Source organism: Durio zibethinus, chromosome 6, assembly GCF_047325235.1.
Source record: "Durio zibethinus cultivar Kanyao isolate XHJ-2024 chromosome 6, ASM4732523v1, whole genome shotgun sequence".
Lineage (NCBI taxonomy): Eukaryota > Viridiplantae > Streptophyta > Magnoliopsida > Malvales > Malvaceae > Durio > Durio zibethinus.
The window spans coordinates 3,455,051-3,469,980 of NC_143167.1; positions in this window are offsets into that span (position 1 = coordinate 3,455,051).

Genomic DNA, 14,930 nt, shown 5'->3' on the forward strand with positions numbered 1-14,930 from the left:
TTCTCTTGGCAAAGTAAACAACAAAATAAAATTTTTCTAACAATATACTCAAAACGTGATTTTTTTTTTCTAGCAATATACTCGTACGCCACTAAGGAAAACAAAGTCAACATGCTCGTACGCCAAAAAAGAAACAAAGCCAAGGCACCAAAACTATATAATATTTAAAAATGAGATTTTTTTTTTCCTAACAAAATGCTTAAGAAACCACATGCATGCATATTAAAGACGTGTTTACAAAGGATACAAATATTACCTAAACATCAGAGGATCTATAGCAAAAAAAAAAAAGCGTATGTTGATGAATGCTGGAACTTACACAAGAAAAAAAATAGAGAGATAAGCACAAAGGAAAAAAAAAAAAAGAAAAAGAAAAAGAAACCCTTAGAGTACAAAAAAAAAAAAGGGAACCTTTAAGAATATGAGCTTGAACCAGAGGCACTAATGCTGCTATGCACTAAAACGGTTAACATGAAGAGGCAAAAAGGTGCTGTTTTTAGCATAAAAGTCAAAACTTTAACCAAATATATTGCATCATTTAAGGGATAGAACGAAAAAATACCAAAACGTAAATACCTTTAGCACATCAAGAGACAGTAAAAGACTATAACTGCAGAGAAAGAGTAAATGAAGCGACAAAAAACTTTTAAACGGAGTTAAAAATCCCAACTGAAGCAAAAATGTAACAACTTTCTAAATGGCTTGATTACAAGATGACAAAAAAGAAACCTTTTTTACTATAAAAGAACTGAATAATAAAATAAAATAACAAAGGTTACGAAAGGTATACATCTCTCAAAATAGAAATGTGCTCTACACCGACGAAAAACTACAGTCCTTAAAAATAGAAAAAAAAAAAAAAAAAAAAAAACAGCTAAAAAGTTGCAAACTTGAAGTGTTTATTGAAAAAGTAGAAACAAAAAATGGAACGAAGCGCAGATGATACTCAAAAAAGAAGAAAATCCTTGAAAAAAGCCACCTACTGAAGCAGCATTGCAAACTACAACGCTTAAAATTTTTCAAAAACAGAGGACCTTTCAAAAATACATCAAAAACCCTGTAAAAAAAAGTCCAAAGAAGAAAAACACGAGACAAAAACACTGAAACCAAACAGGTTTCACAGAAAAAAAAAATACCTGAAATTTGGAGAGCAAATGAAAGATAGAAACCCTAAAACTCAAAAGGCACTGTCAAATACAAATCTCCTTTCTTGTTTTTTCCTCTCACACGAAAAAACTATAAACAGACTGAAATAAACCTCCAAGGACCATCCGTCTTTGTCTTGCCTTAATTTATGTCCTCTGCATCGCGGCTTACACGATACGCTGCTTTACCACGTCTCCACCGTCCACTTGTCAATTTAGATTAGATGACAATAATTTTTTAAAACTTCAGGTTAATAAGAACAATATTATTAAATTAATTACTAATTTATTCATAATATGTATGAAAATTTTGTGAATGATTGAGACTTTTTTATAATTATACAAAGATTTATATTTGATGTGTTGTATAGATTTTATAAATTATTTTATTGATGACCTAAATCATATTATATCGTCTCATTAATAATTAAATTTTTTAAAAGATATAAATTTTTATATTTATTTTAAAAATTGTTATTTATTTATTAAGAAATTAACTTCATCAAACATGGTAACGATGTATAAATTTATGTACTATCAAAACATTAAATATAAACTCATTATATAAATTTATTATATAAAAATCATACAAAATATATTTTAAAAAGCCAAATAAAACTTATAAAAAATAAAAAATTTTAACTAATACAAATTAATTTTACTGTATTATAGTCACATCATAATAATTATTTATTAAAAAATTATTAATTTCCATAATTAACATTTATATAAAGATATAAAAGTTAAAATATTTTATAAAAATTAAAATATTCAATGTGAACGATTTCTATTATCCGATATGTGCATAATTTTAAAAATTTTTAATGTATCGTCTAATAAATGAATTCTATTTTATTTGATGTATTTTTAATTTAAAAATAAATTGATTATATTTTCTTTATAATATTTATTTTAAATTACTTTCAATTAAAATTCATATTAAAAGTAATAAAACTTTTTTTCCGTTGTTAATAAATAAAATAATTTTGTATTTTTTTTTCAATTATAAATATTCAACTCTTAAAATAAATTTACTAAAAATTATACACGTTTCAACATATTAAAATATAATTTATTGGCTCTACCTTTTTAAGTTATGTATGCATGTACATTTAATATGTGGATTTTAATAATATCAATAAATGATCATATAAACTAAAATTTAATTTATCAAATCAAATCAAATCGAATTAATTTCATTATTATTGTTATTTTATTTCAAAATCTCTCCTTTTTTTTTTTGTCGAATACGTTAAAAACACATTATACATAAAACTATTTTTATTACTAAACATAAATTACTCTTAAGTTTATTTTTAATTTTATTTCATTCAATTAATTATTTCAAAATTACATATTTAAAATGTCATCAATTGCCCTCGATTTGCAACAGGTGACTATGAAAGTTTTAGTGTCATCAATGATTTTGAACGTAATGAAGGGAACGGGTCTTAAATTACACCTTTAGATCAAAGCATTGGACGGCTTTGATTTGATCGTGATAGAATGTGTGATTGCATAAGATCATACCCTTTTTTTTAATTGTTAAAAAATATGCACATTTGCAGTGCAAAAATGATTATGTCACTACTTTAATCATAGATATTCGGTTTTTGCAAAAACGATATTAATTTTTATTAATTTTTGATTTGACGATTCTAAGTTTAATTGAAATCTCAAAATCATGGTTTTGTCTGTTTAAAACAATGGGGTGTGTTGAATGATAAAAAAATTGAGTTGGGTGGAGAAGGGTAATTTGGATAAAAGGAAATGGAAAACAAAAAAAAAAAAATAGTGCGGAGATCATGTACTTACGAATATAACAATAATTTGATTATGCATGACATGTGTGAATAGATTAAGATATCTAAAATTAGATATACGAAGTAATTATATAGCTTTTTATAAGAGTAGATTTTTTATGATATTAGATTTTAAATATTTTATCAACCACTTTCAATTCAATAATTAAATTTTTTTTTTCACAAAAAAATGTTGAAACTTTTTTGTCTATCCATAAATGGTTTTATCCTAAAATAATTTTTTTTAATAGTAGTAGTAATTTAATTTTCATAAATTCTTGTTTTGGTAGACAATATTTTTCTTGTAGTTATCTTTATCAAATACAATTATCAAAATCATAATATTTATAATTTTCAACTCTTAATTCACCATTTTTTTCTAATACTGGCAATATAAAAGTTAGACTTATAATTATAATATTAGATGTTGCATTTCTTTAAAATCGGTAAAATAAAGTGATATACGTTTAAAAATTGGTGAAAGGATTTAAATAGATTATTAGTAGCACTGTGAAAGAGATGTTTCAACAAATCCAATTAAAATAAATTAGGTGAATTGCTAATGTATATGACCCTTTGTAATTTTTGTCTATAATAATACTATAAGTTGTAGGATATATATGCAATATGCATATAAAAAATTTTTAGGCTAAGGTCAAGATTGATGGAATAGCAAACATAAATTAGGTTCAATATGTTTAAGAAGAAAAGTTATCATAGAATTATTTAAATCATTCGTCAATTGCTTAATAAATTAAGTAATTTTTATGTCCTCATTCTATATTTCAACACCTAAAATCTTTACTACAAGACATCGGAGTGTCTTTTGACACCTTTCTCGTACCCAAAATACTTGTTAAAAAAAAATGAACCTTAAAACTATAACACAAAGTTAATTATAAAGCAATCGTCTAGACAAAGCTCATAACCAATGTCAACAACCCATTGATCCTTTTAACAATAAATCAATTCAACAATTTTTATCTTTAGGGTTTGAGTCTTAGTCAATCAAATGCATTATAACTATATTAACAACAAAGTCAATTCGATAATTTTTATTATTTAAAGCATTCAGAGATTCAATGTAATAAAATTTTTATGTTATCATAAAAGATCTAAACTTATTTAGATGGCATTAATAATTATCATAAAAAAATTGAGATAATTAATAGAAAAAATACAGAAATAACACATGTTTAAAAATGAGTAATAACTGGATATGCTTGAGAATTTATCATTTAATATCGTAAAAAGTGTAGAAAAGAAAGTCAACTTATAAATCAAATTTGACAAAAAAAAAAAAAGCATAAATATTTAATAAAAAAAATGCAAAATTTCACTTTACCAAACTCTACCAATAAAAATTTTTCTTGCAATTCAACCAATAAATGATTTTTATAACTAATAATTTTAAGAATGACAGTGAAAAAAAAAAAAAAAAACTCATATCCTTATTTAATATTTGAGTAAGTTTAATATATCAAGTTTAAGTTGTCTACATACCTAAAACTGAGAGAGCAAAGAACTTGGTTTAAAATTTTTAAGGCATAAAGAATGCTTAAAAAGACTTAAATTACAAAATATTTTGACAAACGAAGCAAACGAGAATTGTTTTAATATTTAAGCAAAATTAATATCGCAAACCTAAGCTATCAATGTGCTTAAATAAAGAATAACTGTACATGATTGAGAATTTACCTTTTATAATCATTAAAAGTTCCAAAAAACGATAAATTCACCCAAATTTAACACCAAATCAAGTAAGACAACATAGTTCTACCAATGGTATAAATTTGACATAAAACATTTAAATTATCCACACACTAAAATAAGTAAAAGCTCAACAAATTTAAAAGTTTGCTCTCTCATTGAAAATACTAAAAATATCTAAAATAACCATTTTTTTTTTTTGGACAAAGCATGAAAGGCAGCCTAGTGCTAATATTTAAACAAGTTTAACATCATAAATTTAAGCAATCTATGTTCCTAAAAGAGCAACAAACAATTCTGGAAAGTTGATCCTGCTTGTTATGCTTGCCATCGTTTTGAAATGGATACTCCTTTGAAATATTGGTGTTTCTTTTTTCTTTGCTACATGAAACAGTGGAGATTCGTTTTTAACAGGAAGTATTGTCTATATATTTTTGTATGCTACTTTTTTTCCTACCAAAACCAACAAACTCTTTCCTGAAAAGTTAAATAAGCTAGAAATATAACTCATTCTTGCCACAGAAAAGCATTACATTATATAATAGAGAAGTAATAACGAAATGGTATAGTTTTCTAAGCATCAGAAACCAACAAAAGTAGTTACTCAGAAGCCACATCTAACTGGTTAAGTAACTGATAACCAAGCCTAACAGTAAACAAGAGAACAGAGTAAAGGGCAGTAGTATATATACCCAAAACGAACAAACTCTTTCCTGAAAAGTTAAATAAGCTAGAAATATAACTCATTCTCGCAACTCACGTAATCGTTGACCTCTTGCCAATCGATTCTGAGTAGCTTTATCGAGATCAGAAGCAAATTGCGCAAAGGCTTCTAATTCGGTTAATTGGGCCAATTCCAATTTTGATTTACCAGCGACTTGGAAAAGCATTACGTTATATAATAGGGAAGTAATAACGAAATGGTATAGTTTTCTAAGCATCAGAAACCAACAAAAGTAGTTACTCGGAAGCCACATCTAACTGGTTAACTGATACCCAAGCCTAACGGTAAATAAGAGAACAGAGTAAAGGGCAGTAGTATAACCACTTCTCTAAACCAAACAGGAAAAAGCCACTGTGAATTACCTAGTCAAGCATTCATATCTTTAGATACGGTGGAGGCCAAGCATCCAAAAAGTTTATAACCAAAATGGATGATGATTCAGAGAACAGCACATCATCATCAGAACAAGTCTGGGATAGCCCTACCTCTAAAGTTTAAATATACTTAAAAAGAGTTTCAGATCAGTTGGTGGTAAAACCAAAAGCCTATAGAAAACATGGTGGATGATGATTCAGAGAACAGCACATCATCATCAGAACAAGTCTGGGATAGCCCTACCTCTAAAGTTTAAATATACTTAAAAAGAGTTTCAGATCAGTTGGTGGTAAAACCAAAAGCCTATAGAAAACATGGTCCGAAGGTCTCAGCAGAAGAACATAGAATTGGCGACATTCCTGTTCAACCACGGCAGCTGCCGAACAGGTGTGGCTCCAGGAGCAGTCACCCCACCACGGCTTGAGGATGTCTCAGGAGCAGTCGCCCCACTACGGCTTGAGGATGTCTCAGGAGCCTCATCAAACTTCAGGAAAGTCCCCAACTGCGAAGCTGCCAAATGCGCATACCAAATAGGAGCAAGTGCAATCCAAAGTAAGATTAGAAACAAACACCTTTAAGAAATAGAAATACAGAGTCAAGCAAAAAACGACAAACTATTAAATGGGATCCAAGACCTTTCCCGGCCATTGGGACACGTGAAACCTCCTTTGCAGGCTCAGATTCTGCTTTGATTGGTACCACATTGGGGGGCAGAGGCGGGGGAGGGGGAAGAGAGCCCGTTGCCCCACTTCCCTCTTTCTCAGACGAGTCCATATCCCAACCAAGAAAATTTTTCTTACGTGAAAGAAAATAAAAATACTATTAGCTACAACACAAATTCCCTAAAAAGTAGGTACGTAATAGTATCATTTCACGCAGAAAAAGATTAGCTATAACCATTTCGTGCAGAAAAAAAGTAATTCATACTTTTAACTTGATAAATTATTTATTTTCAACAAAAACGAAAAGACTAAAAGCAATTAACCTTGGCATATCACAATCTTGAAACTCATCCATCTATACAATTTTTTTTTCTGGCAATATACTCATACGCCACAAAGGGAAACAAAGTCAATATGCTCATACGCCAAAAAAGAAACAAAGTCAAGGCACCAAAACTATATAATATTTAAAAATGAGATTTTTTCTTTTCCTAACAAAATGCTTAAGAAACCACATGGATGCAAATGAAAGACGTGTTTACAAAGGATACAAATATTACCTAAAAATCAGAGGATCTGTAGCAAAAAAATAAATAAATAAAGCGTATGTCGATGAATGCTGGAACTTACACAAGAAAAAAAATAGAGAAATAAGCACAAAGGAAAAAAAAAAAAAAGAAAAAGAAACCCTTAGAGTACCCAAAAAAAAAAAAAAAGGGAACCTTTAAGAATATGAGCTTGAACCCAGAGGCACTAATGCTGCTGTGCACTAAAATGGTTAACATGAAGAGGCAAAAAGGTGCTGTTTTTAGCATAAAAGTCAAAACTTTAACCAAATATATTGCATCATTAAGGGATAGAACGAAAGAATACCGAAACGTAAATACCTTTAGCACATCAAGAGACAGTAAAAGACTACAACTGCAGAGAAAGAGTACATGAAGCGACAGGAAACTTGTAAACGGAGTTAAAAATCCCAACTGAAGCAAAAATGTAACAACTTTCTAAATGGCTTGATTACAAGATGACAAAAAAGAAACCTTTTTTACTATAAAAGAACTGAATAATAAAATAAAATAACAAAGGTTACGAAAGGTATACATCTTTCAAAATAGAAATATGCTCTACACTGACGAAAAACTACAGTCTTTAAAAATAGAAAAAAAAAAACAGCAAAAAAGTTGCAAACTTGAAGTGTTTATTGAAAAACTAGAAACAAAAAAATGGCAACGAAGATCAGATCATACTCAAAAAAGAAGAAAATCCTTGAAAAAAGCCACCCATTGAAGCAGCATTGCAAAGTCCAAAAGCAAGTAAAAAACCATAAAAAATACATCAAAAACAAAGGACCTTTCAAAAATACATCAAAAAACCAGTAAAAAAAAGTCCAACGAAGAAAAACACGAGACAAAAACACTGCAACCAAACAGGTTTCACAGAAAAAAAATACCTGAAATTTGGAGAGCAAATGAAAGATAGAAACCCTAAAACTCAAAGAGACTGTCGAATACAAATCTCCTTTCTCGTTTTTTAACTCTCACACGAAAAAACTAAAAAGAGACTGAAATAAACCCCCTAGGACCACCCGTTTGTCTTTGCCTTAATTTGTGTCCTCTGCATCGCGGTTTCCACGATTACGCTGCTTTACCGCATCTCCACCGTCCACTTGGTCAATTTAGATGACTAATTTTTTAAAAATTAAGGTTAATAGGAGCAATGTTATTAAATTAATTACTAATTTATTCACAATATGCATGAAAAGTTTTTGAATGATTGAGATTTTTTTCTATAATTATTTAAGGGTTTATATTTTATTCGATTATAATATATAAATTTTATATACTATGAATGAATTATATAATCTCATTAAAGAAATAAATCAGATGATATCTCTTCATTAATATGTAATTTTATTAAAATATTAAATTTTATATATTTATTTTAAAAATAGATATTTGCTTATTAATGAAATGATCTCCTCTTATCATTTACAGATAAAATATAAAATCTGTGTATTAAATATAGACTAAGTATATAATTCTATGATATGGGAATGGCACTAAATATATTTAAAAAAAAGCAACTACTTTTTTTTTTTTTATTAAAGTAAGCCAAAATTTATCTAAAATAAAAAGTTTGAACCAAGACAAATTAGTTTTACCATACTATAGTGGCATGGCAATAATTATTTCTTGAAAACTTTGTTAATTGGCATAATTAATTATTTATACAAATATATAAAAATTAAAGTTTTTGAAAAAAATAAAATATTCAATATGAATGGCTTATATTATTTACAAGTGTATAATCTTAAAAAATTATCTTGTGTAATACAAGAAATGAATTTTATTTTATTTGATGCATTTTTAATTCAAAAATAAATTGATTATGTTTTTTTTTTATTATTTATCTTAAATTACTCTTAATTAAATTTCGTATAAAAATAATACAACGTTGATTCCCATTATTAATAAATAAAATAATTTTAACTCTTTTTTCCTTTATAAATATTTAACTCTTGAATTACATTTATTAAAAATATATACACTTTCCAACTTATTAAAATATAATCTATTAGCTCTACCTTTTAAATTATGTATGCATATACATTTAATATGTGGATTTTAAAATTATTAATAGATGATCAAATAAATTTAAATTAAATTAAATTAAATTTATCAAAACAAATTAACTTCATTATTATTATTCTAATTTCAAAACTTCTCTCTCTTTTTTTTTTCAAACACATTAAATACACATTATACTTAAAACTATTTATATTATCAAACATAAATTACTTTTATTTTTATTTTTATTTTATTTTATTTCAATCAACTAATTATTCAAAAATTACATCCTTAGAGTGTTAGCAATTGCCTCAGAGCATTTAACAAATTCACACCATCCATTTCAAATGGGATTTGTCCCATGGACACACAAGCAATCCAACCTATAGGATTTCCTTTCCCCCTTCCCGTTCTTACTTCTATAGGCTTCCTTATAATAGGAAGATCCGCGAGGCGAAAAAGGATTTTCAATTTTCTTTGATTTCAAAAAAATATATATATTATCAATTATGTAAAAAAATAAAAAAAAAAAACAAATATAGAAAGCCATCTATTAGAATCGAACCAATGATCATCGCATTTAACCTCTGAGCTAAGCGGGCTCAAATAATAGATTTATATGCATAGAATTCAACAAACTACGGAAGTTTCAATGTCATCGATGATTTTTGAACGAATGAAGGAATTGGACAGCTTTGATTTGATCATGATGGAAGGTGAGATTGCATCGGATCATTACTCTACTTTTTAATTACCCAGGTATTTGGGTGCCAGAACAGTTATGTCACTACCTCAATTACGGAAATTCGATTTTTTAGAAAGAATATTAATTCTTATTACTTTCCAATTTGACGGTTGTAAATTATTTGAAATCTCAAAATTACGGATTTGTCCTCTTTAAATCGCAGGGTGTGTTAAATGACGAGGAAACTGGGTTGGGTAAAAAAGGGTAATTTCGATAAAAGGAAAATTAAAATGAAAAAGAAAATAATATGAAGACCACATAGTTATGGATATAACCGTGATGTGATTTCGATGACACATGGGTAAAACTCATGCTTCTATCACAATAAAACACTTGCATAAAACTCATGCTGCTACCACACAATAACGTTACACAAAAAATTAGTTCAAAATACTCGTGATGTTATTGGTATCAAGCATTTTATCCTATGCATCGAATTGATCTTTCTTTCTTTTACAATAATAAGAAATAGGAAAGTTTATAAACATTTTTTTTTTGTATGTTTATAGCAATTGGTATAGCAGTTTTAACATTTAGTATAAAAAAGTTAAACAAAAAGGGCGAAAATGTTTCATAAATATGTTTGCTAATATTTTTTTTTTGTGTTTATTTGCTCATGCCTTTTTACTATGAAAAAAAGAGGGAGAAAATCCTTTAACTATAATTCAAAATTGGTTTCAAGCCCAAATAAAACAAATCCCTAAGGAAAAATAATCCTAAGATAAAGCCCACCAAAGCCCAATATGAAATTTTGATTAAAATGTTAAAATAAGTTTAAATTAAAATCTGCAATTAGGCTGAAAAATCAATCGAAATTCATTCATCTCGGATAAAATTGGGTGTCAATAGGGAGTAGAAATATTAATGCTTTAAAAATATGTAATATATACAAAATCTCACTTTACCAAACTCAACCAATAAAAATTCTTCTTGTAATTCAACCAATAATCGACTCTAATAACTAAAAATTTTAAGAATGATAGTGATAAAATAGAAACTCATAACCTTATTTAACATTTGAGTAAGTTTAATATATCAAGTTTAAGTTGTCTACATACTTAAAAGAGAGAGAGAGCAAAGAACTTGGTTTAAAATTTTTAAGGCATAAAGAATGCTTAAAAAGACTCAAATCACAAAAATTTTCGACAAGCGAAACGAGTGAAAATTGTTATAATATTTAAGCAAAATTAATATCATAAACCTAAGCTATCAATGTGCATAAATAAGAAACAACTACAAATGCTTGAGAATTTACCCTTGATAGTCATTAAAAGTTCCAAAAAGCGATAAATTCATCCAAGTTAATAACAAATCAAGTAAGACAACATAATTCTACCCGTGAGATAAATTTGACATGAAAATTTTAAACTATCTACACACTTAAATAAGTCAAAACTGAACAAATTTAAAAGTATACTCTCTCTAAGCATTGAAAATACTAAAAATATCCAAAATCACCATTTTTTTTGACAAACCATGAAAGGCAGCCTAGTTCTAAAATTTAAACAAGTTTAACAACATAAATTTAAATAATCTATGTTCCTAAATGAGCAACAGACAATTCTGGAAAGTTGATCCTGCTTGTTATGGTTGCCATCGTTTTGAAATGGAGACTCCTTTGAAATATTGGTGTTTCTTTTTTCTTTGCTACGTGAAACAGTAGAGATTCGTTTTTAAGAGGGAGTATTGTCGATAAATTTTTGTATGCTATTTTTTTTCCTACCAAAACCAACAAACTATTTCCGGAAAAGTTAAATAAGCTAGAAATATAACTCATTCTTGCCACAGAAAAGCATTACATTATATAATAGAGAAGTAATAACGAAATGGGATAGTTTTCTAAGCATCAGAAACCAACAAAAGTAGTTACTCAGAAGCCACATCTAACTGGTTAAGTAACTGATAACCAAGCCTAACAGTAAACAAGAGAACAGAGTAAAGGGCAGTAGTATATATACCCAAAACGAACAAACTCTTTCCTGAAAAGTTAAATAAGCTAGAAATATAACTCATTCTCGCAACTCACGTAATCGTTGACCTCTTGCCAATCGATTCTGAGTAGCTTTATCGAGATCAGAAGCAAATTGCGCAAAGGCTTCTAATTCGATTAATTGGGCCAATTCCAATTTTGATTTACCAGCGACTTGGAAAAGCATTACATTATCTAATAGGGAAGTAATAACGAAATGGTATAGTTTTCTAAGCATCAGAAACCAACAAAAGTAGTTACTCAGAAGCCACATCTAACTGGTTAACTGATACCCAAGCCTAACGGTAAATAAGAGAACAGAGTAAAGGGCAGTAGTATAACCACTTCTCTAAACCAAACAGGAAAAAGCCACTGTGAATTACCCAGTCAAGCATTCATATCTTTAGATACGGTGGGGGCCAAGCATCCAAAAAGTTTATAACCAAAATGGATGATGATTCAGAGAACAGCACATCATCATCAGAACAAGTCTGGGATAGCCCTACCTCTAAAGTTTAAATATACTTAAAAAGAGTTTCAGATCAGTTGGTGGTAAAACCAAAAGCCTATAGAAAGCATGGTCCGAAGGTCTCAGCAGAAGAACATAGAATCGGCGACAGTCCTGTTCAACCACGGCAGCTGCCGAACAGGTGTGGCTCCAGGAGCAGTCACCCCACCACGGCTTGAGGATGTCTCAGGAGCAGTCGCCCCACTACGGCTTGAGGATGTCTCAGGAGCCTCATCAAACTTCAGGAAAGTCCCCAACTGCGAAGCTGCCAAATGCGCATACCAAATAGGAGCAAGTGCAATCCAAAGTAAGATTAGAAACAAACACCTTTAAGAAATAGAAATACAGAATCAAGCAAAAAACGACAAACTATTATATGGGATCCAAGACCTTTCCCGGCCATTGGGACACGTGAAACCTCCTTTGCAGGCTCAGATTCTGCTTTGATTGGTACCACATTGGGGGGCAGAGGCGGGGGAGGGGGAAGAGAGCCCGTTGCCCCACTTCCCTCTTTCTCAGACGAGTCCATATCCCAACCAAGAAAATTTTTCTTACGTGAAAGAAAATAAAAATACTATTAGCTACAACACAAATTCCCTAAAAAGTAGGTACGTAATAGTATCATTTCACGCAGAAAAAGATTAGCTATAACCATTTCGTGCAGAAAAAAAGTAATTCATACTTTTAACTTGATAAATTATTTATTTTCAACAAAAACGAAAAGACTAAAAGCAATTAACCTTGGCATATCACAATCTTGAAACTCATCCATCTATACAATTTTTTTTTCTGGCAATATACTCATACGCCACAAAGGGAAACAAAGTCAATATGCTCATACGCCAAAAAAGAAACAAAGTCAAGGCACCAAAACTATATAATATTTAAAAATGAGATTTTTTCTTTTCCTAACAAAATGCTTAAGAAACCACATGGATGCAAATGAAAGACGTGTTTACAAAGGATACAAATATTACCTAAAAATCAGAGGATCTGTAGCAAAAAAATAAATAAATAAAGCGTATGTCGATGAATGCTGGAACTTACACAAGAAAAAAAATAGAGAAATAAGCACAAAGGAAAAAAAAAAAAAAAAAAAAAGAAACCCTTAGAGTACCCAAAAAAAAAAAAAAAGGGAACCTTTAAGAATATGAGCTTGAACCCAGAGGCACTAATGCTGCTGTGCACTAAAATGGTTAACATGAAGAGGCAAAAAGGTGCTGTTTTTAGCATAAAAGTCAAAACTTTAACCAAATATATTGCATCATTAAGGGATAGAACGAAAGAATACCGAAACGTAAATACCTTTAGCACATCAAGAGACAGTAAAAGACTACAACTGCAGAGAAAGAGTACATGAAGCGACAGGAAACTTGTAAACGGAGTTAAAAATCCCAACTGAAGCAAAAATGTAACAACTTTCTAAATGGCTTGATTACAAGATGACAAAAAAGAAACCTTTTTTACTATAAAAGAACTGAATAATAAAATAAAATAACAAAGGTTACGAAAGGTATACATCTTTCAAAATAGAAATATGCTCTACACTGACGAAAAACTACAGTCTTTAAAAATAGAAAAAAAAAAACAGCAAAAAAGTTGCAAACTTGAAGTGTTTATTGAAAAACTAGAAACAAAAAAATGGCAACGAAGATCAGATCATACTCAAAAAAGAAGAAAATCCTTGAAAAAAGCCACCCATTGAAGCAGCATTGCAAAGTCCAAAAGCAAGTAAAAAACCATAAAAAATACATCAAAAACAAAGGACCTTTCAAAAATACATCAAAAAACCAGTAAAAAAAAGTCCAACGAAGAAAAACACGAGACAAAAACACTGCAACCAAACAGGTTTCACAGAAAAAAAATACCTGAAATTTGGAGAGCAAATGAAAGATAGAAACCCTAAAACTCAAAGAGACTGTCGAATACAAATCTCCTTTCTCGTTTTTTAACTCTCACACGAAAAAACTAAAAAGAGACTGAAATAAACCCCCTAGGACCACCCGTTTGTCTTTGCCTTAATTTGTGTCCTCTGCATCGCGGTTTCCACGATTACGCTGCTTTACCGCATCTCCACCGTCCACTTGGTCGATTTAGATGACTAATTTTTTAAAAATTAAGGTTAATAGGAGCAATATTATTAAATTAATTACTAATTTATTCACAATATGCATGAAAAGTTTTTGAATGATTGAGATTTTTTTCTATAATTATTTAAGGGTTTATATTTTATTCGATTATAATGTATAAATTTTATATACTATGAATTAATTATATAATCTCATTAAAGAAATAAATCAGATGATATCTCTTCATTAATATGTAATTTTATTAAAATATTAAATTTTATATATTTATTTTAAAAATAGATATTTGCTTATTAATGAAATGATCTCCTCTTATCATTTACAGATAAAATATAAAATCTGTGTATTAAATATAGACTATGTGTATTAAATATCATTTTTTTGCTATAGCATATGTGTTCATCATGCTTGAAAAATCATGATTGTATAATTCTTTGTTATAACATGCTAATTGAATATTTGTTTTGGATAGGATATGCTTATGAAATAATGCTATTATGCATGTATTGATTGAACTTTTCATATGCTTGAAATATATTATGATCGTTAAAGTTTGTGAACAAAATAGCTAACAATTGGTATCAAAATGACTAAAAATTTTTTTAACTTTAATGGACCCTTGTTTATGTACATATC